This window comes from Leopardus geoffroyi, chromosome A3, assembly GCF_018350155.1.
Source record: "Leopardus geoffroyi isolate Oge1 chromosome A3, O.geoffroyi_Oge1_pat1.0, whole genome shotgun sequence".
Classification (NCBI taxonomy): Eukaryota; Metazoa; Chordata; class Mammalia; order Carnivora; family Felidae; genus Leopardus; species Leopardus geoffroyi.
The window spans coordinates 121,918,496-121,941,855 of record NC_059336.1 but is presented as its reverse complement, the minus strand read 5'-3'; the positions used below and the strand labels follow the sequence as shown (position 1 = coordinate 121,941,855).

Sequence of the window (23,360 nt, the reverse complement as noted above, 5' to 3'; positions counted from 1 at the left end):
CAGATTTTCTTGTGTGTTTTACTTCTTCATTTAAGGATGGCTTGGTAGAGCAGAGAGTTAACTAGGCTTCGGTTCTCCCACCCATTCAATGAACAAAAGTTCGTGTCCCCAGTGGCTTTGATCTGTAGGTTAAATTAGGCCTTTGCCAGGATGGTGGCCACCCCTCTACCATGCTAAGAAAACTCACTTTACACCCAAGTATAAGGTATTCCCCACTTTCCCAAAGAAAAGGTCTCCTAAAAAAGTTTTTTTAGCCAGCCTGAATATATGAATTTTTTGGAATTTAGATGCAGACATCTCTAGTGTATAGACCTATTATACACAGACATAAAGGGTACTGTTGTAGCATATAGATAACTTACTGTTTACTTAAAATATTTAATCAATTGCTTTAGTTACACATCTTTAAAATAACAAAATATATGACATGCTAACTTTAAAGTATTAGCTTTTCCACTGACAAATTTCACACATCCTCATTCCAACCTGTCACCCACATGCAGTTTCGACCCCAGTGAGTGTTTTGTTCCCGGCGTAATTTTTATCATTAAAGCTGCTTTTTCTGAGTCCTCTGACAGTTTCCAGAGCTCACGATTCTTACTTCCATCCAAGTTTTCAAGAGAAGCCACATTAGGGGATTACACCTTTCTTTAAAATTCTGCCCCAAGCCACAGGTCCCAATTCCTATAAGCTGTGTTGGTCGTTGCTGTTTCCATTTGCCTTACAGATGAATGTTTATCATCTCTTGTAGCAGTTAGCCATTGTCGGGTGTCTTTTTATTTTTTTTAATTTTTTAATTTTTTTATTTGGGGGGGGTGTCTTTTTAAAGTGACCTTTAAGGGGCCCCGGGTGGGTCAGTCAGTTAAGCATCCGACTTCGGCTCAGGTCATGATCTCACGGTTTGTGATTTCAAGCCCCACATCCGGCTCTGTGCCGACAGCTCAGAGCCTGGAGCCTGCTTTGGATTCTGTGTCTCCCTCTCTCTTTGCCCCTCCCTTGCTTACGCTCTCTCTCTCTCTCTCTCTCTCTCTCAAAAATATTAAAAAATTTTTTTTTGAGAAAGTGGTCTTTAAGGTGTATTTACAACATCCGAACGCTAAAATTATGAAGCCATAATCCCAAGAATAATTACCGCATCTGTTTTTGCTAAATTAGGCGAGAGAGGGCACTGTTAAGACAAGTCCTTTACTTGTTAGAGAATGTACCCATCGATATATTGGGTACCTTGAAGATAAGGCAACACCCTTTTTCTGAGGGCTAATGAGAGATGAAAGGAGAGACGGTCACGTGTTTGGACGTAAACAAAATTTTTTTCGTTTACCAAGTTCTCCATTAAAGCCCATCGGCTTGCTGCCTTGCGCATATGAGCATTCTTTACCGGCTGGTCAGCAGCCTGTGCCTGCAAAGGCAGGCAGAGGTTTTGGTTGGAGCAGGATCACGAGGTGGGTCCTGGGATTGCTGGGCCCACCAGGAGCTCCGGCCACCATCCTGCCCCATTTTTCCAAGCACCAGGAGCTGCAAGTCCCCTCTGGCCACCTTTCTGCCAACCTGCCGCTGGGCTTTTCTGTCGTTTTAATGAGCCCAGAGTCGTTCGGAAATATGCACTGTGCTCCACAAAAGGAAATAGTAATATAATCAGAAATGATTATATTCTAGCACTTCAGCACTATTGCTTCTATTAATGTCCATTATCACTATATTACCTGAAACGTGTTTAACAGTTACAGCCACCAATCAAGGTGCCCGTCCTGGAAAATGTGTATTCTCTCCGTCAGGATCGCACTATGTATTGTGCTGTTACTGTTTTAAAATTTTTTTCAGATAATTGGAACCTGCTACTTCATACTTTGAAAGGTAATGTAGCGGGTGAAGCCCTGAGAGGTGCAAAGCCTTTGCTTCCATCAGGGAAATAATGCAATTTCCACGCAAAATGATTATAATATTATTCAGTGATTACATGGGAGTGGGGGGTAGTCTGTTTTTGTTAGGTTTTTGAAAGTGGCAAATTGAATTCCATCCAAGTAATCAGAGGTTATGAGTTCCCAACACAGTGTGTGTGCACATGTTGGAAGTTCATGTTCCCAGGATCCTCCCCAGCCCTGCACCCCCAGAGCCTCTGGTGGCCACTTAGGGCAGATCTGAAATGCCAGGAGGTTAGTCCTCTGGCAGCAGCTTTCAGCCAAGGAAAAAGGGGACTTGGTGGAAAACACCCCAGCTGCTCACACCCCAAGTGGGATGCCCCTGAGACTTGCCCCTCTGTGTCCCCCAGAGGTCCCCGGGGAGACTGGCCTCAGTGCCCCCAGCGGTGACCTGCTCACTTAGGGCAATCTGCGTTGACTTCCTTCCCTTACCTGTTCCCACTCGCCCGTCTGAGCTTTCTTGAAATCACTTCCCCAAGTGAACCACTTGCCTCAAATCCTTATCTGGGCTCTGCTCCCCAGGGAGAGGCATGCCCGACCTCCCAGCTTTCCCATCCCATTTTCAGGGCACCCAGGGGCTTCTCTGGGTCCTTCTGGCCTATAACCCTTTTTGTAGCGGTTCTTGGCAGCATCCAAAAGTCTCAATGTGTTAAGGCATCATCATCTTGAAAAGTGAAAATTCTTAACTTTTTTTTTTTTTTTTTTTGGTTGGGAAGGTGATGGGTATAATTGATTTCTCCCAGTTCTTCTCTTAATTATTACTACTCCTTTCAAGGGAGACAAGATGATTTAATCCAGGAATCCAGGTTATATTTAAAATGCCCATAACCAAGGGGTGCGTGGATGGCTCAGTCGGTTAAACGTCTGGTTTCGGCTCAGGTCATGATCTCACGGCTTGTGAGTTCCAGCCCCGCATCAGGCCCTGTGCTGACAGTTCAGAGCCTGGAGCCTGCTTTGGATTCTGTGTCTCTTTCTCTCTCTGTTCCCCTCCTGCTCTCTCTCCCTCTCTCAAAAATAAATAAACATTGAAATAAATAAATAATAAAATGCCCATAATTGGGGTTCTCCTTCTGAACACGTATATATGTCTCTTAGATAATCTATGCGTAATTGTCATAGATTAATTGTCATAGATTTGTTGTCAGTAGCCCTTCCCCATCAAAACAGGCTGCTTGCAGACAGATCACTTAATTTGCTCCTCGATGTTATTTTTCATACACGGTTGCTGCACGGCCGACAGATAGCAGATGATCCTACTACAAACGCATTTGACATGGCATGTGCTGTGGGGATGAGCAAACTCAAGGTCTCCTGCTGTGCAAGTGACACGTGTCTTCCTGTTACGCAGAAGAGCGGGGTCCCAGAGACCAAGGCGCCCCAACGGGTGCTGTGGCTGCAGTCCCTGCCAGTATTCAGGTGCAAAAGAGAGCCCTCCCTTAACCTGCAGTAACAGAGGCTGTCAGTGTCCTGCCCCGTCCCTGGGGCCCACCTGCTGACAGTTTCCATCTCCTGCCTCTCTCTTTGTGAAGGCAGGCTGGAGGTGTGGGGGGGAATCGATATCCACAAAGCACCCGCCAACCAGTGAGAGGTGGGACATGATGAATAAATACCCTGGCTTCCCTCCTTACATCTTGGTGAGACATCTCTAAGATACGTACTACACGCTCACTAAAATGGTCCCGGCAGGATTAAGCCCCAGTTGCCTACGCCAGTATCTCACTCACTAACGTATCCTTGGTTGGCTTTTCTTCTGTTCTGCCTGACATCCCTGCTCCCTTGTCCTTGGATCAACACTCCCCCACCCACCCGCCCCGAAGACAATTGTATCCAAATCTGTGTTGTAGGATCAGCTTTGGAAGGGAAACCACACCAGATGTCCGCTTTTCTGCCCCTGCAGGTTCTCTCAACTTCCCGAACCTTAGAGTAAGCCCTGGCAGGGAGCCTTCCTGCAGCTGGGAGCCCTCCCTCCTCTGACCACCTTCAGTCCTAGGAGGCTGGTTAGCTTAGCTCATAGCACCCACAGCCTTGTGACATCCTGTATGTCTGCACGGGGGTGTGTGACAGGGTATAGGTGGCAGCTCTAGCCAGCTTCTAGCTGACCTGGACGTCTGTCTGGAGGGTGATGGTGCTCCAGCCACATCCTGGCTTTGGAGTGAGGATCAGCAGGGTGGAGGATGGGGTGGCCAGATGGAGCCAAGAGTGCACACTCTGGGGGTGGGGGGGGTGGGGGGAGAACAGTATAGAAACCCTCCCAGTGACTAAGTGAGTGCTGATGGGTTATTTGCGCCATTTTCGTCTGCTGGGGCACCGGCAAGGCGAACGCATTGTGTTCCAAAGGAGGAATGTTCTCTAGACGCAGTAATCGTTGCCATGCCAGCTTGTGACAGAGCGAACCACATCAACTTCTAAATTTTCTCAATGGAGTGTGATGTGTGTAATGTGTAATAAAATATAAATAAGCCTTTAAGAAGCATCTATGTGTTTCTTTTTATCAACCTTTAGATGCGTTCAAGCCAACTACAATTTTATATGAATTCTAGATGATATGTAGTATTTTTATTTGCTACTTCATTGCTAAATGTTTCATATAAAACTGAAGAGGGAAAAAAATACACAGTCCCACATATAAAAGAAGAAGCAGATGGCTCAATGTGACCGTGGGGGAGAAGCAGTGAATGGAGTGCTCAGAACGAAGGCTCCCCGGCTCCCGGGTGCAGCCCGAGATAGAGTGGAGGGAAGTTCGCATGTGTGGTTACCTGTGTTCCTCAGCCATTTGCTCCCACTGTGTTTTAAGTAGGCCATTAGTATTCAGAAGAATCTACAGGTATCTTTGTTATGGCTTTTTTTTTTTTAAATCTTTTAAATGTACATATAAATGAGTATGTATTATTTATAGATGTCTTTGGATTTAGAAACATCGAGCTTGAAAAGTAATGCAGCAAGGAATATCTGATTTACTGCTCGCTGGAGAGGAAAGAGGAAGACAGGGGAGCTTTCTTCAGGAAGGAAGACAGGGTTTGATAAGTTGTTTAACCTTTCTAGGGGACTTCCTGGAAACTTCAGGTCCGGTGAAGCCACAGAGAGATGATGGGGAGAAGGAGACCAGTGGGTGAACCTTGCCGCCCAGCTTCTCCTGCTCCTCAGCTGTGTGACCTTGAGCTAGTCACTCACCCGCTCTGGCCTTTGCTTCCTTGCCTCTATCCGGACATCGAGCCGTGCCAGGCCGCAGCTCGGGGATTCGTGCAGTTGTATTGACTGCTCTGGCCTGGCTCCTGGGTTGCTGGTTTAGATTGCAGAAGCGCCATGAGCTCGGTGAGCAATGGTTCCATGTTTTATTTTTTTATTTTTTCAGATGGAACGTGAAGCCATGGTGCGATCAAGCCACTTGCCTGCACACGTTGGTAGAGATCAGGAAAACAGAATTAGCTCCTAATTCTATTTTCAGTTCCTAGGCTGTTTCTATATTGGCCAAGAAAAGCAGAGAACTTAGAGAAATTCCTGGTAATGACTGCTTTCTGCCTGGGTACGGAGAAACATGCCTGTCTGTGGTTTATTTTTAAATGGATAACTCATCATATCTGGGTAAAAAGTACTGTAATCTCCAAAGGCTTTTCTTTCACAATTTTTTTTTTTTCTCTGAGAGTATAGAAACAGCCTCAGATCTACTCAAATAAAACAGCTTTTTACTGGGCGAGGAAACAGTGGTTTCCAGACGCTGGCCCTATAGGCTGGGGTTCAGAAGAGGTGGAATGAGAGAATCAGAGCAGTAGCAGCAGCTTCCCACAGGCCTGCCGTTTGGTTTACCAATTGCGAGGGGGTGTGGGGGCTGCTGTCTGGGCGGGGGATAGTAAAGGCTGAAGCTGCCCTCTCAGGAAATTCAGGGACATAGCTGGAGGGGGCAGGGAGTGACAGCTGAGCGGTGTCAGATCGACCCAGGGCTCCTGTATGCATGGTGAGCCCGCTGCTTCGACTGCCTTCCAGGAAGATCCCTGCCCATGTGTCTGCCCCTGTGTGCTCACTTCTGTGGAGCAGTGCCAGGAGAGAAAGCACCACCTCGTGTGGTTCTCAGCCCTCCCCCACCATGGCACCATAGGTATTTTAGGGACACCTCTTCTGTGCTTCAGTTAGCAGACATGGTGATAATAATGGTCACAGCCACCCGTTATATGTACCATGGGCTATGCTGAGTGCCTTTGACCTCTACACAGGCTGAGCCAGACCCTGAACCGGTCCAGCAGGGACTAGGATGGAAATCCAGAAAGGAAGCTCTGCCCATGCCACACAGGCCATAGGGATCCAGACTCTGGAGAAGGGGTTATCAGATCTCTCTGCATCTCCCTGAGCAGACCAGAAACCCACCGAGCCTAAGAACCCAGCCTATTACTGTGTGAAGTCACTTTTCCCCATCACTTCTCTCTAAAACTGTGGGCAGGGGTGTCAGGGGGGGCAGGGGATGCTGTGGGACCCTGTGCACTAGCGGGTGTCGACCAGACTATCATTCCCGATCCTGGCAGTAAGCAGATGCCAGAACCAGTGATAATGGTGTTTGGTGACTCCTGCCCCCCAACATGGACGCGGTGGCCCACATAGAGGAGGGTTCAGGTGTCTTCTGATGCGGTTGGCTACTTGAGGGCCAAGGGTGCAGGTCAAAGGCCACCCTGAAGAACTAAAACAAACAGCCTCCCTGTCACTAGGAAGGAGTCAGGCCTCAGACAAGAAACTGGAACAGGGGAGGTGGAAAGAAAGAGAGAAGCCCTACTTTCTCGGGCTCTGCCTGGAGGTGCAGCCTGGAGGTAGGGTCGTGCCTGAGAGTGAGTTCCTCTGTGGATGATGCCAAGATGGGGGCCACCTCATGGAGCGGGGACCACCTGACCAGGGCCTGCAGAGCCTCATGGGGACAGCTGGGGAACCAACTTGTCTGGGCACATACTGCTTCTCTGACGACTGCCGTCACCCACCAACTGGCCTACTGTTGTGTTTTACTCCAAGACTCTAGACAGGCCTTATTGCAATGTGATAGCCTTGCAGGAATGTCAGAACCAACGGGAGAGACCTGTTCACATTTGAGTCAGAGTTTGAGGTGGGTGGCAACGCTGAGGCCAACGTGGTGGAGGTGAGCCTCCATAGATGGCCCAACCCACAGGGAGACCGGGAAGGTGCTGGGAGAGTGTACTGCCTGTCTCTCAGCACCAGGAAGGCGAGGGAAGCCCATTCGCTCTTCAGTCCAGCTTGGCATTCTCGGCAGCCGGCCTCCCTGTCTGTGAATTAGCGACGCCAGTGCCTGTCCTGCTCTCCCGGGGTCCGTGTGGCCATCTAATGAAGGAGAGAAGATGCGGAAGCACTCCACAGAGCCAGCAGCACAGGCGAATGTGAAGCGTCATCATGAAAAGCTTAAATTTATGGGTCTGAAGGAGAAGCAACATCTGGAAAGGAATTATTGCAATTTAAAGGGAGGATGCAGGCCTGTTTATAAGAGCGAAATCTGGAAGCCGTGTCTGAATTTTTTTTTTTAAGCTGGTTTGTATTCCAGTCATGAAACTGTGGTGTGAACTTCCAGATGTGTGAAGCAAAATTGTAGAAAATGAGTGGAGTCTGGTAGGCATTTTGCTTCCTTCGACAGAGCCTTACTGAGCATGTACTATGTGCCAGGTGCTACACACTGTGCCGACACCTTAAACGGCACCACAGGCGAGTCAGGCTGTTGGGTCCACTGGCATAAGCCACTTCTCTCCTCATCTTGTGGTCTTCAGAAAACGCAAAGGCCTGGGTGGCTCAGTCGATTAAGCACCCGACTTCGGCTCAGGTCATGATCTCGCGGCTCGTGAGCTCGAACCTCACGTCGGGCTCTGTGCTGACAGCTCAGAGCCTGAAGCCTGCTGCGGATTCTGTGTCTCCCTCTCTCTCTCTGCCCTTCCGCTGCTCACACGTGCTCTGTCTCTGTCTCTCTCTCTCTCTCTCTCAAAAAATAAATAAAAACATTTTTAAAAAAAATGCAAAGGCCATGCCAGTCCCAGTTCCGATAATGAGCCAATCTGTGGTAACTGGGGGTTGAGGAGGCTACGTGTGCTGGCCCCAAGTGTTGGGCCGAGTTAGGGGTGTCCTAGTTAATATCGTTGCTGAGGGGTGTGCTGTGCCATGAGAAAATGGGGGGCAGGTTTGAAGGGGACGGGGTTGATTTGGACTTTTTTTCTGTACTGTTTCAGTCCTGGTGTCTGGCAGAGCACTGTCGTGGCATAATTCAGGATCTGATCATGTGGGCACCCCGTTTTCCTTCTCTGCCCATTCTCCTTGCCCAAACCAGCCAAAAGGGACCTGGAGATGGGCCATCAGGAAGCCTGTTTGGGTAACACACGTGCACTTATCTTGATATTCTGCAGCAGTTTTCCTTAAGAGTGTCTATACTTCCAAGACAAGTTTTCAGTAGGAGAAGGGGTGAAGGCAGGTGGAAGGAGGTCCGGGCAGGGGAGCAGGTGTGTGTCTGGTCACAGAAGGAGAGCTGGGGGTGTCTGGGGGGCTGGTGGCCCAGGCAGTGGAAGCTGGACAACACAGGGCATGGAAAGAGTCTGGACTTGCCTGGGCTCCCCGGGGCCCCTGCCATGGAGGGATTTGGGGCAGGAATGCCGTGACTATTCTGGGGTTGAGCACAATCCCTGTGGCGGCGGCCGGGCTACTCGGGGGCCTGGTGAGAGCTGGGGAGGCCTGGCCCCGGCAGCGGTAGTGGAGATTATAGAGGACAGGTGACTGTGCACGATTAACCACAATGCTGGGGGCGGGGGGCAAGAGAGAGAGGGACGACGTGGGGTTTTAAGGCAGAGGAGGTGGCTGTGCTGGGTCCTGAGATAAGGGTCCAGAAGTAGCGGGTTTGGAGAAAGTCAGTGAATGCATTCAAGGGGGGAGGGGGTGTTAGTCGATTCCCGGAGTGAAGGAGGCACAAAGACCCTGAGACGCTGTAATGGCTTCTCCTCTGAAGCTCCACCCTACCCGTCAAAATCTTACCCTTAGAATTGAATGTCACTTGTTAGAAAGCATTAAAATGGAATTGAATTGAATTTTTCTCTTGGTGGGGGCAGTGATGATAAAAAAAAAAAAAAAGTTGAGAAACACTGAGTTAATAGTAATGGAGAATGAGCTGCTTCCGTGCTGACAGAGGTTTTTGGTAGACGTGGAACACAATCTGTGGCTTCTCTGTCGTGGGAGGGGGTCACTCGGGAACCGGACCGCCACCAGGGCATCTGGGGGCTGCCGAGAAGTGGGCGGGTGGTGGGGGGGCAGCAGCCAGTTGGGTCCTAGGGTTGTTCTGGGCTCACCAGGACCAAGAGTGGAATGAGGTCATCTGCTGACACCTGTACTTTTATTCAGCCCAGGGGTGGTGACTGCGGAATGAGCACAAGACAGCTCTAATCTCATCATCGATCGGGGCCCCAGGGACAAGGCAGCTGAAGCACGTAGAGTTCCAATTCTGTCCCCCCCACCTTATGTATCTGCTGTGTAACTTTGGATAGTTCTTCTTTTCCACGAGCCTCAGTTTCCCCATCTCTAAAGTAGGAATAAAAATAGTATCCAGCTCATAAACTTTCGAGGAAAGGTGAATCAGAAAATGTGAATGAGCGAGGCTTTGTCAATGCCAAGCATTGTGAAAATTTCATTATCACGTCTCAGGCAGGAGTCATGGCCTCTGAAGATCCTACCTTTCTTTGAAGAACTCACGTCCACACGAAAGCTGGCCAGGCGGCACATCCCTAGCATTGAGAATAAGTAATGGATCTCATCAGTGGCCAATTCTGGCTCCTTAATGGAAAGAGGAAACCTCTGCATTGTGTTGGGTGGGTTCTCGAAAGGCACTCCGTCTTTGCGTTTCCGTTCTCTCCTTTAAAAGCAGTGCCTTCCGGACCCCTCAGCCCATGAACTGTCACCAACCTGATGGATAAACCTTTTGCGAGTGTTTATTTTGGGGTTGGCGAGATGCCTGCAGGCTTTGGTGAACCCATGGTTGATATTATTAATGGATGGGTGGTTTTTTCTTTCTTCTTAAAAGAAGGAGAATGTGAATGAGTGTTCCCCTTGCAGGATGCATTCAGAGCAGGCATGTGGCGTGGTACTGGGGGCGTCATCGGGTCCTGAGCCTGGGCCGGCAGGAAGGTGGATGTGGGCGCTGGTTTTCTTCTACCGTTTGCAGCCTCTGGTTCCTTTGCTTTTTCCTTCCAAGGAAGAAAAAAATCCTTGCTTCCCGGTTGGCTGAGGGGTGGTGAGCTGCCCAGACGCCCGAGTAATAATTGGGTAGCCTGGTCAAGACCCAGGCAGGGCTAGTCTATGATCCTGCATCAAATAGGAGACTCCCTAATTGGTTTCTCCTCTCTTAAGGGCAGTTTCTCGCCAAAAAATTGGTACGTTTTATAGGGAAATAAAAAATCCTGGGGCCCTTGTTTGTAATTCTCTTGGCTATCAATTTGGTTCATGTCAGGAACCATCTTTAGTTATAGACTTAGAATGGTCTCAGAATTTTCTTTGGGTTGAATTTTGGAGATCTCGCATCACATAGGCAGTTATTCAACCCAAAGACCCCATCGGAGGGTCGAGCTTTCATATTGGCCCTTAGGCCCCATCAAACTTAATTAGCATCTCGTAAGTGCCTTGACTAGGTGGGGATATTCGGACCCCTTTCACAGGCATTGACTTACCACCCACTGTATTTTTTTTTTAATTTTTTTTCAACGTTTTTTATTTATTTTTGGGACAGAGAGAGACAGAGCATGAACGGGGGAGGGGCAGAGAGAGAGGGAGACACAGAATCGGAAACAGGCTCCAGGCTCTGAGCCATCAGCCCAGAGCCTGACGCGGGGCTCGAACTCACGGACCGCGAGATCGTGACCTGGCTGAACTCGGACGCTTAACCGACTGCGCCACCCAGGCGCCCCCCACCCACTGTATTTTTAAAACCAAAGTAAAACATCCCTGTCCCATGGCTTTTTAATTTTTTTTTTCCTAAAGCCTGGAAGCTGCCCTTTGATGATGAAATTAGTGAAAGAGAAAGGGTCAGTTTACCCACAGGTGTCAAGGTCAAGCCCCGAGATACTGCCTTGAGCCCCCCTGGCGATGGAAAACCTTACCTGTCTCCCCGATGCTTCCTGGGTTCATTCTTGAAATTCATTTCCCCAGGCCACTTTCTTTGGAAATTTAACGTTTCCCGATGTTAACATGGGAACAAAATGATTACTAGAAATCAGTTTCTAGTAATTCATTTTAAAAGCACTTGGGACTGTCATGCATCTCATTAGAGTAGGATGTGCTTAGGTGCATGGCTATAGCTTGCAGGCCTCCTAGAAAGAAAAGATGATAAATGGAGGGTCGCTGTGGGTCAGAGATTCAAATATTAAGATAATGTCTGCTCTCTGGATACCTGGGATTTGACTGCAAGGAATGGGTTGGGTGAAAGTAGAGCAAGAAGAGGAAATCAGTGAAATCACTGAGACATCAACTAATGCCAAATAGGAGCAGAGAACAGCTAGAAACCCCTCGAGGGAGGAGTTTCTGGGTTGGGGCAGGCGAAGATGGCAGCCAGGAGCAGCTGCTTGCCCTGGGCGGTGGGGCAGGCGGGGAAAGCACTGGGACAGTGATCCTGCGGCTGCCACTGCTGATTACGCATCAGTTTCTCTAGTTCTAAGAGTGAGAAATGAAGGTTCATAGAAATTACCTTAGCCAGTGTCACAAAACTAAGGGGGCAGCGTTAGGATTTCGCTTCGGATGCCTGATTCCAAAGTCCTGCTTTCGACCGCCTCTGAGAGCGGATCCTTATAAGGGTCTTAACAGGAAATGGGCATGTTGAAATGAGTGGCTTAAAGAGAGTTGAATGACAGGGCTGTTCATAAGGATGTAGACGCCACTGTGACTGCAGCGCAAAGAGAATGCTCTGTGGGGCCCGCAGCATGCCATCCAGACCCGCTACCCGCACTGAAGGGTCACAGCCAGCCCGTCAAGCCACTGCAAGGAGGAAGACAAGTAAGGGAATGAACACCCAACCCCCCACGGGTCCCTAGTCTCCTGCTGGCATCTGCATTAGCTGTACCCAACAGGGAGTCATGGGGTCTCAGAGCTCCAGTGATGCCCTCCGTGCAGATCAGGTGAGCCCCATGGGGACAGACAGGATGGAAAGCAGACCTGGGCAAGATGGCCAGCACAGCCTGTAACAATCTACCATGGCAGCTCATGTTAGGATCTCTCCATGAGCATGTTAGGGAAAAGTCCCAAAGAACTCAGCCTCACGCACAGTTTATTGTGGTGGGGGGGGGGGGGGGGGGGGGAGAAGCTTTGCTTCAATCATCTCCTCCAGAAGTGGCCTCTGGGGGCCACAGAGCAGGGAAGACCAGGCCATTGTCATCAGAACAAGCTAGGCAGCCCTAGTGGCTCACCTCCCTCCACTGCCCCTCTGAACCCCTGCCTGGCCTGTGCCCTGTTCATCTGGCACACCCTGGAGAGCTGAGCCGTCTGGTTTGGAAGGAAGGGAAGCAGATTAAGCTGACAGTCAGTCCTGGGAAGTCTGTCTCAAGAGAATGAGAGCTCCTTCCACAGCTGGGTGGCCAGGACTTTGGGCTCTCAGTTAGTAGCCTTTACAGTGGTCTACAAGGCCCTGCATGATCTAGATAACTCACTTCTCTAGCTGAATGTCCTACTAGACTCTCCCTGCCCACCCACAGTGGGTTCCTTGCTGGCCCAGGAACACAACAGGCATGCCCCCCCGCCCCCGCCCCAGACATTTGCACTGGCTCTTCTCTCTGCAGGAACACACAACTCCAGATTCCTGCATGGCCCACTCCCTTATCCCCTTCACGTGAGCTCAAATGCCCTATCTCATAAGTCTTACCCTGACCACCCTCTTTAAACTGCACCCCAGCCCCCCAACACTCATGTTCTGCTCTGCTTCTCTAATATATAGCACTGCCTACCTTTTAATGCACTATGCAATTTCTTAAGCTTAATGTTTATTCTGTGTTTCCACCCACTAGAAGATGAACTCCATGAGGGCAGGAATTTTTTTTCTTTCTGTTTTTGTTCACTTATGTATCCCCGGTCCCTAGAACATTGCCAGACACACAGCAGGCCCTCAATAAATATTTATGGAATGAAGGAATGAAGCAATGAGTGAATGAGTAAGATTCTCATGGATCTAAAACGATCTGACCACTGTCTCCCAGACCTCTCTCTTCACCAGCACATACCTCCAGGGATCTTTCCCAGAAATACATCAATCGTTTATTATCACCAGTACTGTCAATATTTTGTGGCCAAAGCGATCGATTTATCTGCGCACTTCACGTAGGCTTGGTAGGGGAAATGTACTCACGACTTTGGCTCTGTGTCAAAATTAAATGGTGACCTTGGCTTACTTTGCTTCCCCACAGAGGTTATTTCTTAATCGTAGAGAGAACACTCTCTCCTTGGGAAAAATAATATTTTTGCCACCTTCGGCTTGAAAATGGCTATTTGATATGGCTCGCGTGTGTCTCTGTCAGTGGCAGCTGGAAGAGTGCGGGTTGAAAGAGGCTCTGAGAAAGACCTGTCGCATTGTCGGGGAGAAGCTCGTCGCAAGGTGGAATTAGTTTACAATAACTTATTTACCTGTCCAAATCCCTCATATCACATTAAAGCTTTCCCCTGCTATCCGGGACTCTGGAGTGCTAAGAGGAAACAGGAAAATCAATTGATAATGATATATTCAGTTTAGAAAAATATATCGATTCCCAGGTAATGACAGTTGTGCATTTTTGCAGTGGAGGATGCCATTTCTTGTCGTGAAGATGGCTTTCACATATATTACATTTGAAAGAGGGAACTGGGAATAGTCCTGCCTCGCCATAATAGATAGGCTCTTTCTACCAGGTATTAAATCTATATTTAAAAAAAAAAAAAATTCTCTCCAGGGAACCCATCCTTTGCCTCCTCAAGGTCTTCTTGCCCATTATCTAAAGAAGTAATGATTTGTTTTTGTAATTCTAGAGTTTGTGTCCTATTCTCTTTCCAGCATTAGATTAAAGACCTGAATTTCTTATCTTTCCCCATCTCTGGAGTTGCTTGGTTTGAATCAGATGGAAGGCGATGTCCTTATTCTCCCTCTTATCCACTGTTAATGGTTCCCCTGTGGGGATTAGGGCTTTGTGTGTTTGGGGGATGGGGGAGGGACATCTAGGTTCTGCCCCTTGGGGGTCTCCACTGCCTGCTTGGCCCCCCCTTATCTGGGAGTGCCCACGGCCGCCTTTGGGTACAGCCTGTGTGAGATGGTCCACACTTAGAAATTCCACACGGAGACAAGCTTCCACTTAGGGTGGGGACTCTCCAAGATACTGAAATTCCAAGGATCTTTTTGCAGAAGATGATATCTTTTCCCACCCCACCCCCACCCTTTTTCTTCTCTTTCTAGACTGTCTGGCCTCCTGGTGATGCTCACGCTGTGCTAAGTGTCGGTGGCCATCAAGGTTTTCGCATCCTGGGGACGAATCCTGACCTTGCCAGAGACGGACATCGAAAGGTAGGTCTCTGCTCAGCTCGCCTGCAGATAGGAAAGGCATCAGACCTGGGCACTCCCGGCTATGTTCTCGAACACTGATGTTCTAGGGGAAGTGAGGAAATGTAGCTGGCCCTCTCAGCTTTTCGGTCAGGGAGATTTTTACATAGATGCAAGATTAGAACCTAGCAAAGCCCCCGGGTCTCAGTCCTCCTGGGATCAACCTAAGAGCATTGCTATAGGTCTTATGGCTCTCCAGGACGTGGGATCCGGGGGCAGCCAGCGGCCGGGTCATCTTTAAGCTCCTCAACTGTAATGCTTCTTTGGTAGTTTACCTTTTCTTGTTATTAAAGTAGTTGTATTCAATATCATTAAAAGACTGTTCATTGTAAAAATACTTTAAAAGATAGCACCTAAAATTATATAAATTACTTAACACTCATAATGCCGAGAAATCACCACTTTAGTGTCTCTTTCTGGGCTTTCCTTCTCTGCACAACTGTAAAGTGTGCACGCACACATGCACCCACACATGCACACGTAAACGGGATCACACTGTATGTACCGCTTTTGACTTCACAGTAGGAAGGGTACATTTCTGATGTCAATAAATACAAATCTATAGCACTTTAAAACTCTTCATATCATCTGGATAGAATAATCTACACGATTTACTTAAGCAGTGCCCTAATGATGGGCATAGAGTGTATTCTTAATATCTGACTCCTACAAAACACAACAAACATTTTTGTACATATATGTTTGCATAGTGGTTTGATTATTTCCTTGGATTAAATTTATGGAGGTCTGGCCTCAAATTTTGACTCAGGATTTTCAAACCTAGATGATAAAAACCAGGTAACCAGGAGAGTTGGGGGGGAACGTGGCCTGCGTGTGAGGGCAGATATCTGATGACAAGAATCTGTAGGATTGCTTGAACACCCAGCCGGCAGGCCAGGAATGAGCCTGCAGGAGCAGGGGAGCCTGGAAATGCAGCTGCCGACATCCACTTACTTACTGTTGCTCAGGAAACAGGAGGATGGGCCTGGAATGAAGGTTGGAGGGGGTCGGCGGGGGGCACCGGGGTTCAGGACAGGTGAGGCTGAGCTGGCCCAGCCTAGCATGTCTGGTGGCACTTGAGGCTTTAGAAGTCCATGGGCCAAAGCCATCTCTGCATAGCACGTGGGGCCCGGGACTGGGGAGGAGAAGACCATAGCAGCCCCAGGACTGCTTTGTTCTTAGGTGCCAGGCCTGGTGCCCTCTGATCAGGAGCCTCCGTGGCCTTTACCTGGGGCCAGCTTGTGGCCTGAACCCAGCTTCCATCTGCAGCAGGGGCCAGAACGGCAGACCGACAAGTTTCCAGCCATGTGCATGCTCCTTTTGGACTCAGAAAAGGCGGGCCTGGGGATGGCCCTCCTCTCCCAGAGCCCTGGCTTAGAGAGAAGCTACCGCAGCTCTAGGGTTGAGTTGTCAGTAGCCGTGGTTGTCAGCAGGCAGCAGGAGGAGGCTCCAGGCTGGGCCTGGATCAGCTGCCAAGATGGAAGAAGCGTCCACTGGGCATCCAGCCCGCCGCCACCCAGCAGCCCAGTGGGGACAACCAGCAGGGGCAGATGGGTTTCTGGCCTCAGGAGCTGGTGGGCTGTTCGCATGCATCTAATGGCACCGCTGAGTGGCCGGACAGCTGTCCTGGTTCGTCGTCCTAGGCCCGAGGGGATGCTTTGCTTCTGTGACTGTCGGGTAAGAGGCGGGGAGTTACCAAACTAGACAGATCTAGTGATGGTGGCATCTTGGATCTGGTGATGGTGGCATTCCCAGCTCCTAGAGGGGGCAGAGGTGGAGATGAGTGTCTGAGAAGAGACTGAGGAGATACTCGTCACAGAAGTCAGCTTTCCAAGGATAAGCCTTCACGTTTTAAAATTTTAATGTTTATTTATTTTTGAGAGAGACAGAGAACAAGTGGGGGAGGGGCAGAGAGAGAGAGAGGGAGACACAGAATCGGAAGCAGGTTCCAGGCTCTGAGCTGTCAGCACAGAGCCTGATGTGGGGCTCGAACCCACAAAATGTGAGATCATGATCTGAGTCGAAGTCAGACGCTTAACTGACGGAGCCACCCAGGCGCCCCTGTATTTAATATTTAAAAAAAAAATTTTTTTAATGTTTATTTATTATTGAGAGACAGGGAGACACAGAGTGTGAGCAGGGGAGGGGCAGAGAGAGGAGGAGACACAGAATCCGAAGCAGGTTCCAGGCTCTGAGCTGTCAGCACAGAGCCTGACGTGGGGCTCGAACCCACAAACCGAGAGACCATGACCTGAGCTGAATGAAGTCAGATGCTTAACCGACTGAGCCACCCAGGGACCCCTGCCTTCACGTTTTAGACACTGTGAGTGGGGTGAGGTGAAGGGGATCTAGACACCCAGGGGAATGGGTTTAACGGCCCCTATTTTGAGATCTGCTGTTCCCTCCCACTGACAGGGGAGGGCACATGGTTCTTATTTAATCTCAGTCTTCAAGAAGCATGTATGTTAGGAAAGGGAGGGACCTCAATAGGACACCTGGTAGATCAACCCCCGGACCGGTGTCCCCACTGTGAACTCATGGCCATCTGCCCTACCCTAGCCAGTTCCTGGAGAGGGGGAATCACATCTCTTCTCTGTATCCCCTTCCACCACCCCCGCACAGCACCTGCTGGGGCTCTTGGTAAATACATCACTGCACACGCAGCCGCACCTGCTCCTGGGAACACCTCAGCCCGTGGCCCGGAGCCAGGTCGTGCTTGTCCCTTTTGCCTCATACGCAGAACTCCATTGATTCCCAAGAAGATAGGAAGTCTCCACAGCCCACCATGTCTCCTGTGACCAGTGGAAGAAGCTATCACTTTCCTGTGGAAACTGGGCCAGATCACTGGGCTGTGTATGTCCTGATGCAGAACGGGGCCTGCTCAGATGCAAAGCAGGGCTGCTCCATGCCTGTCCGTGACCGAGAGTGTGGTGCCAGAGGCAGCTGGCAGGAGCGAAACCTGATCCCTGCACTGCAGTGGGTGACCCTGGCAGGGGTGGAGCTCAGGGGAGCTAAAGCCGAGGACCCGGTTTATGCAGAACCATAGGCTGAGCCGAGAATGACATCACCAGACACCTAGACCTTGGAGGTGGGGAAAGGCAAGCCCTGACCCCCATCAGTGCTGAGACGCACCCCTCTGCAGCCTCCCCAGCCTCCATCCCTGGGACTGTCTCGGCACCTCCCGTCCGGGCCCCTTGTCCCCCTGCATGCCATACATCCTGAGACGACATTGCAGATGTCTCCAAAGCTAATGGCACTTGGAACTCTTCCATTAGAGGACACTGTGTGCCATGCCCTGGACGTCCGCACTCAAGGCTGCTTCACCCAGCCAAGCCATTCGGAAGGTGCCCTTGCTGACCACACTCCCCGGTCTCTTGCCTTCCCTCACTCGCTTTCTCTCAACAGCCGTGCTTCGTTCCATCCTTCTTTTCCTTCTCATCCATCCCCCTTTGGCTACCGTGTTCCCACCCAAAGACAGACCTGTGGGCAGACATCTCAGGGCTGCCTTCACTAAAACGTACACTGTCACCTGCTTTTCCTTTTTCCTGGCTTCCTCTCCCAGCCCCACCCCTGCCTCGGCAGCCCCCACATCCACCGGGCTTCTGGGCATCCGGCCTCCTGAGGATGTTGTGGAAGCGCATCAGCACCCTGGCACAGATCCTTCAGCAGGGTCCTCCCTTTCCCATCACCCCCCAAGCCTTCGGCCTGCCCCGTCCACATAATGACTAGCAGATGACCTACCTGCTACTTCGAGGAGACCCTGAACCTCTTTCCCTTGGCTTGGTGGGCCGTGTCACTCCATCTGTGTGGCCACTCCAGCCCCTCTTCCTCTGCCTGCCAGTAAGGGAGGGCGTCAGTGCTGCAAGATTTCCCTCAGCTTTCCTTTCTCTGCTTCATCTGTCCCCAGGGCTTCATTCTCAGATGGCATCTCTGTGCCGAGGTCCCAACCACTTCTCCAGAGTCCTGAGAATCAGCCACGACCTGATTCGCACCCCAGACTTGGCCTGGCGAACACAGAGCCGCCTTGTTGCTCTCAGCCTTTGGCGGCCAGGCCACTCACCCCTCCCCGGTTGGGCGTCTCTGTCTCCTTTGCCTTGTGTTTCTCATCTTCCTTCCTGGACCACAAGCTCCTTGAGGACAGGGACCGTCCTCTTGTCTCCACATCGTGAGATCAGATGATCTTAGTTCCAAAATCACAGGACTGCAGGACAGAGAGACCTCACAGGCAATGGATGGACAGGACCCTGGACCAGGAGGCGGCCACTGGGCTCTCCTCCCAACCCTCGTACTAACTCTGGGGGAGCCCCAGAGAGCTGCCGAGTCTCCATCTCCTCCACTCACACTGAGGGCAAGCTCTGACCTTCCTAGCTCCCAGGAGAAGACCGGCAGGTCTTGCTGGGCCAGCAGTGTCAGCTCTCGGTGACTGCTGGAATCACCTGGAGAGCTTTCAAACATACGGATGCCCAGGTCCTGCCCCCAGACCTTCTAATTGAATTGTTCTTGTGAGAATGGATGTTGGTGTACTTTAAAGCCTTACCAAATTCCTGGACCCTAAGCCCTGAGGAATTGACACAGAGGTTATAGAGATTCAGCAAAACGAAGTTCCTGGATGATATGTACTTTATTTGCCCTTTCAGATATTCTAAAATCTACCCTCTGGATCAAGCCATCCAAAAGCCAGACACTTGGGCCATCACACTGTCAACCCCATTCATCTCACCCCACCCCAAAATGCTTTCACATGAACCCTCTGGGCTGTTAGAAGTTCTTCTTTTCCTGTAGATCATACTGATGTGCCCACATTTAGGATTTTGAGGCAGTTAATGTTTACCCTGTCACTGTGATCTCTTTGCTGGGACCCTTGGGAGAAGTGTCTCTGATTTCAGCACAGACATGTTCTCCTCCTCAGCCTTTCCTGGCACCTGCTATGGAATCACATTGTAACATCCGCTTCTTGTTTGCCTCTTCCAAGGCAAAACAGTGGCTCTCAACTCTGGCTGCATATTAAAATCACCTGGGGACATTTTAAACAATTCCAATATCCAGGCTAGATACACCAGATCAGTTAGATCAAAATCTCTCGGGATGGGACCCAGGCATTAGTATTTTTGTGAGGCTCCCCAGATAATTCGAATGGGAGGCCAAGGTCAGAAGCATCGCCAAGCCTGGAGGCAAATCTGTGACCCACCTGTAACAGACGCATGGAACTTTCTAGATGTGGTTCAGGGACGCAGCAGCCCCTGCGCCATTTCCTGCTCCTACGCTTGTCAGCAGCTCTCCTGCTTTGGATTTACATTGTCTTCTTGCACGTATCCCTTTAAGTTAGCTTTTCAGTCCTTCCTGAACTGCGTGAGGTGAAAACAGAATGGAAAGCCTCCTGCTTGTCTCTGGCTGGGCCCTGGCACAGCTCCTGCCCCCCTCAGGCCTCCCAGGAGAGAGGGTCACGACCCCTTCCCCACCCAGAGGCGCCTGGTCAGCGCCCTCTGTTCTGGTAATCCCCCAACAGGGACGCGCCTCCGGTCTGCCAAGAGCTGTCTTCAAGGCCATGGAAGAGGCTCGGTCAGTTCGAGGCATCTGTGTGTTGATTGGGACTGGGGCAGAGAGGGGACTCATGGGGGTGGCGTCCCTGTGTCCAGGACACTGGCTGTGTCACCTTTGTTTGCCCTCTCCCTTTTCAAGACTTGGCCCCTTGACAAACAACCCAGTGGGATTATCGGCCAAAGGCAGGAGATGCCCCGAGGTGGAATCTTCCCCCAGTCCCGGATGCGAAGTTGTTCAGGGGGAGCAAATACGCGGAGCGGTTCCCATTAGCCAACGGGACTGGGGTGGGGCACACACAGCAGTTCACTCTAGCTGCAAACCCTCATTTGGCACCTGGGCTAGAAATAGCTTATCTGCAAACCTCAGAGTTTATTTTTGTGGCCAAGTTTGATTTTCCAAGCGACCTGTCTCCTTCCTTACCTTGAATGTGCCCCAGCGGCCGGGGCTGCTGGGAACAGTTGCTTGTGCCCTCCAGGAGGGCATCTGGCCCGGGGCAGGTGGGGGTTGACACCCAGCTTGCACCTTGCAAGCTTTGCTGTGTACTCTGTAGTGCTCAGAGGGAGGGACGCCTAATTTGCACAGAATTTTAATTTGCACAGAAATCTCATTTGCACACAAATACCGAATAGGCTGGCAGTGGCCCCACCGGAGTCCTGCTCAGGGAGAACTCCATGCGTACATCTGTCCAGTGACCCAGCAGGGGGTTGCTCCTAAACTACTGTGTTCCTGTCCCTTTTTGATGATTCCATGTATTCACAGGTCACTCAAAAGAACTTTTAAGCTTTTGTCTTCGATTGTAAATTCCCTCTCTCTCTTGGTGCTCTGTCTCTCACACACGTGCATACACACAGCATGGCAGTGCAGGGGCACGGGGGCTATGGAGGAATACCCCGTACAGGGAAAAATGAAGGATGTTTCAACATTCATGCATTCCTTTATTTCTTCAAGCCTTTATTGGCAGCAACACTGCATATTGTTCTAGAGCCTGGGTCCAGAGAGTTCAGACAAAAGCCCTGTCCTCCAGGAGCTGGCTGTCCAGTGGGGAAACCAGAAACTGAGTACGTTCTTGCAAGATGTGATGAATGCAACAAGAGGAATTTATACAAAGTGCTCTGGAAGAACTATTCATTTGCCTAACAAATATTTCTTGAGCACCTGCTGCATGCCAGGCATCATTCCAGGCAGTGGGGATACAGCAGTGACCATAGGAGACAGAATCCCTGACCCAGAGCTCACATTTGAGGGCATGAGAGTACTCAGCAACTCACTTAGTTCGATCAAAACTACAGGCTTCCAAGAAGAGGTGGCCTTAAACTAGAAATGAAGTCTGTGCACACGCACGCACACTCAGGGACTATTCCAGGCAACGGGGAGAGCTATCGCAAGGGTCTCAAATGTAGAAACACAGGAAAGCTCAGCCTAAGTAGTAAGGGAGACCCATGGGTTGGGAGATGCAGCAAGAAAGGTAACTAGGTCTTGGCCATGGTGGGCATTGAATGCCATGCTAAGCCTCCAAAAATCACCCTTACAGATAACGGAGACATAGCTGAAGGCTCACAGAGCCCTCTCACAGCCAAGCTCCCTATGTACCATCTGACCCCAAAACAGACTCTTTGGCAGCCTGGTGCTCTGGGCAGCCACTACCCCAACTCTAATTTGTTAGAACGTCCAAGGCTAAGGCCATAGGACTTCTTTTACCTCCTCCTGCTACCTAGTGCTTTCAGTTTGCATAGCGTTTTCACACAATTCCCTCTACTTGGTCATGAGGGAGACCCTAGGAGGTAGACAGAGAGGAGTTATTGTTGCCATTTATTACACCAAGCAGCAAGCCGAGGCCCAGAGAAGACCAATGCCTTACCCAAGCTCACACAGCCAGTCAAAGCAGAGGGGGGACTCAAATCCTTGTCTCCTGGCTTCTAATCCAGAGGCACCTCAGGCCTTCACGTCAACTGACACTCCTTATATTGAAACCTAAAGAGCTCTGAGCAAGTATTGGCCATGTGCTGGCCTGTCCTCCACAAACATTAGTTGAGCACCTACCACATGTCAAGCCCAGCCTTGAGTGACCATCCTCTGGGCCTCAGTATAGTCCCAAAGCAACCCAGGAGGAAAACCGTCCTTCCTCCCACCCACCATGACCCAAGAGGCCTAAAGGCTACAGGTCAGCCAGACCTGTGCTGTCACCCACCAGTGCCAACCTACACAGGTGACAGAATCGCCATCACCAGCTAGAGACCACCCCACTGCCTCCCTGGGTTCTCCCATCCAGGCCACTTGGAGGCACGCTAGGTATAGCCGCCAATACATAGTTCCCTCCGACTTGTAAGCTGGGTGCTGAAGGAGCAGGGGGCTCACGCCTCACTCACAGAGCGACAGTTTGCCTGGGTAAGGCGGATGCAGCCTAGCAACCCTCGCGGGTTGAGTCTTTTTTTTTTTTTTTTTTGATTTGTAGCAACTCATTTAGATAAAAGCATCTGGTTCGTAAGGAAGCAACAACAAAAAATCATTAAAAGCATATTTCTGCTTTTACTAAGTAACCTAGTAACAGCACAGGAGGTAACAATTAACCCGGCCCCCCTTCTCCAGGTGGGCAGGCCGGTGCTCTGAGTGGGAAATGACAGGACACAGAAGGGGTCTAGCCCGGGTCTCCTCTCAGATCAGCGCTCACAGGGGTGCACGAGGCAGCCCCAGCCAGCCAGCCAGAGAGCCTCGCCCTCCCATTAGTGTGTAGGGGAGGCATCCCGCCTCTCCATCCCAGAATAAGCAGTATGATTATTTATTTAGCACCAGTTCAAGGCTTTCTGAAGTGCACTCAAAGTGCTCTGCCGTCTCGCACAGGGGCACACAGAGCCACACTACTGACTTTGTGAGTCGGGTAAGGTAAATCTGACTCCCGCACCAGCCAGGCTCACTCGCCTCCCATGACCCGCACTCGACCCGCACACGCATGCACAGCCTCTGTTCCCATGCAGACAGACCCTTGTGCTCCTAACCGCCCCTGCATGTATGCATCACACCTGTGGACGCTTGTCCTGCAAGCCCAAATATCCCGGAAAAGCCTCTCCCAGCCCCTCCCACCTCCTGGCAAAGAGCTCCCAGCCACCTACTCATGGGAATTTCCTCTCCTCAGATTTCCTGACGCTGTTACTTTCTCTGGCAGCCATTCGCTTCTTCTTGGGTCAAGTGTGGTCCTTTCACTATCCAGTGTGCTTGTGGCTCATCCCCCACCCACTGTGAGCCCTCCAGGTGGGGGGGGGGGGGCAAGCTCTCTGCAGAGCTGAGCACATCATAAACACCGAAAAGGGACTGATGATAGAAAACGCCAACTCACATGGCCTCTAGCT

At 50.5% G+C, this 23,360-nt stretch overlaps 1 protein-coding gene across 4 annotated transcripts in view; it reads left to right on the top strand.

Annotated features, from left to right (window-relative positions):
• The window catches only part of KLHL29 (kelch like family member 29), a 312,316-nt gene that overhangs the window by 70,714 nt on the left and 218,242 nt on the right, over window positions 1–23,360 (top strand). For all 4 annotated transcript variants that reach the window (XM_045447601.1, XM_045447598.1, XM_045447599.1 and 1 more), the window contains exon 2: window positions 14,332–14,439. The gene's annotated coding sequence lies outside the window, so the exon portion shown is untranslated. The remainder of the gene's footprint in view (window positions 1–14,331; window positions 14,440–23,360) is intronic.